The sequence below is a fragment of the Prosopis cineraria genome, unplaced genomic scaffold, assembly GCF_029017545.1.
Source record: "Prosopis cineraria cultivar Desert tree isolate PC_DT_omini unplaced genomic scaffold, ASM2901754v1 PC13, whole genome shotgun sequence".
Taxonomy (NCBI): domain Eukaryota; kingdom Viridiplantae; phylum Streptophyta; class Magnoliopsida; order Fabales; family Fabaceae; genus Prosopis; species Prosopis cineraria.
Genome location: NW_026555344.1, coordinates 14,526,077 through 14,529,006, shown reverse-complemented (window position 1 = coordinate 14,529,006; position 2,930 = coordinate 14,526,077).

Sequence of the window (2,930 nt, the reverse complement as noted above, 5' to 3'; positions counted from 1 at the left end):
CAAGTTGGGGTTTGATCCAAAATTCACCAAACAAGAAAGTAGCTTCCTATTACCACATATCTAAAATCAATAAACCTAAATTAAACCTTTAGAGTCAATAGAAACCTTTAAAACATTGACTCATGGCTTAATCCAATCAGACCAAATTCTGACACTTCCAAATCCCATGAAAAATGAGATGAAAAGGAAGAAGAGAAGGGTAGGAAACTTATCCAAGAGTTTAGAGACTCAAATGATCTTCAAAATCCTTCCAAATTGATGCCCTAGCAGTGACTAAAGTTGCCCCCTTCGTGCTCTAGGTTTTCCATCCCAAAATCTGTCAATTTTTGATAATTCCTAAAAATTTAAGTTGCCTGCTGTGCCGTGTGCCGCAGCGTATGCCATGCAAGCCACGGCTCACGATGTAGTGAGCAACAACTTGATTTTGCTCCCCCCGATGCCTCTCGACTTGATTCGACTTTCATCCTATCTCAATCTAGAGCCAAATATGACCTAAAAATTCAATTAGCCATCTAAAAACATAATTAAATAAATTAATCATATTTTTAACTAATTTATTCCTTAATTAATCCACTTTTCCAGATTTGAAGTTTTAGGATGTTACAGTTCTCCCCTCCTTTAAAGGAATTTTGCCCCCAAAATTCAAGAACAATCACAACACATACCTAGGGAAACAGATAAGGATATTGCTGCTTCATTTTGTCCTCTGTCTCCCAAGTATCATTACCAGGAGCCATTCCTTTCCACACCACCTTAACCAGTTGAATAGTCTTGTTCCGTAATTACTTATCTTTAACATCTACTATTCGTTCTGGCTCTGCTCGATAAGTTATATTCTCTTACAGCTCTACCTCTTCGGGTTCAATCACATGAGATGGATCAAGTTGATATTTCTTGAATTGAGAAACATGAAAAACATCATGAATCCCAGATAATTGTGGTGGCAAGGCAATTTGGTAGGCAACCGGCCCAACTTTCCTGAGGATCTCAAATGGACATATGAATTGAGGAGATAATTTCTTTGCTCTAATTGACCTCCTAATTCTCGTCACAAGTGAAACTCTTAGAAAAATGGTGACCAACCATAAACTCCAACGACCTTCGCTATTTATCCACATAACTCTTTTGCCTACTCTGAGCCGTTAGAAGTTTCTGCCTTATCATTTGAATCTTTTACATCGTTTGATCCACAATATCAGGACCCATAATGCTTCTCTCACTTAGTTCAACCCAACAAAGAGGAGATCGACATTTTCTTCCATATAATGCCTCATAGGGAGCCATCCCTATACTAGAGTGGAAACTATTATTGTAGGCAAACTCAACCAAGGGAAGATGGCTATCCCAGTTGCCTCTCAGTTGTAAGGCACAAGCTCTCAACATGTCCTCTAGAGTCTGTATAGTCCTTTCCATCTATCCATCAGTCTGTGGATGATACGCTGTGCTGAATCTTAATTCAGTACCCATTACTCTCTGTAACGCTTTCCAAAAGTTTGAGGTGAACCTCGAGTCATGATCAGAGATAATGTCCTTTAGCACCCCATGCAATCTCACAACTTCTCAAATGTAGATCTCTGCCAACTTCTCTAATGAATCACTTATTCGCACTGTTAAGAAATAGGCTGACTTTGTCAACCTATCAACAATCACCCAGATAGAATCATGACTGGATTGGGTTCTTTGTAATCTCGAAATGAAATCCATAGATATACTATCCCACTTCCACTTCGATATATCTAATGGTTGTAAAGTTCCTGCTAGCCTCTGATGCTCAATTTTAACCTTTTGACAAATTAAACACCGAGACACAAAATCTATAACATCCCTTTTCATTCCAGGCCACCACCAATACCGCTTCATATCCTAGTACATCTTAGTTGCTCTAGGGTGAATTGTATATCTACTCTTATGTGCCTTATTCATAATTTTTTCTTAAATCACCCTTACCTGGTACACAAACTCGATCTCGATATACAACATATCCATCATCATTGAAACCAAAGTCTGTAGTTTGCCTTTCCTCCACATCTTCTCGAATTTTCAACACATACTCATCCTCAAGCTGTGCTGTCCTTAACTCTCTCCAAAACTCATTGGTAATCTCTGTAGAATGTAGGCTACACAAAGTAAATTTTAGTGAGTCATGCTGAATATCCAAGTAGGATTCCAGTAATTTGTGCTCTTGCACCATTAAATAAGTAATATGCAATGACTTTCGACTTAAGGCATCTGTCACCACATTTGGTTTCCTTGGATGGTATTTAATTTCAAAGATATAGTCCTTTAAGAACTCCATCTACCTTCTCTACCTCATATTAAGTTCCTTCTGATCCACTAAATATTTCAGGCTCTTATGGTCACTAAAAACACTAAACACTGCTCCATATAAATAATGCAGCCAAATCTTTAGTGCAAATATAGCTGCAGCAAGCTCTAAGTCATGGGTAGGGTAATTTTCTTCATGTGGCCTGAGCTGTCTAGAGACATAAGCCACTACCCACTCATATTGCATCAACATACATCCCAAACCCTTTAAAGATGCATCCGTATACACTTCATATGGTAATCGTGGATTAGGAATAATCAACACTGGTGCCGTAGTCAGTTTCTCCTTCAACTTTTGAAATGCAATCTCGTACTTATCATCCCAAATAAACGGCTGATCTTTTCAGGTCATCCTAGTCAATGATGAAGCTATCTGAGAGAATCCCTAGATAAATCTTGATAATATCCAGCCAATCCTAGAAAACTCCGTATTTCAGTCACAGAACTAGGTCTTTCCCATTTCAACACCGCATCTACTTTATGCAGATCCATTGCAATCCCTTCTGCTGACACAACATGTCCTAGAAATTGGACCTCTCGTAGCCAGAACTCACACTTGCTAAGCTTGGCATAGAGTTTGTTGTCCTTTAAAATTTATAGCACAA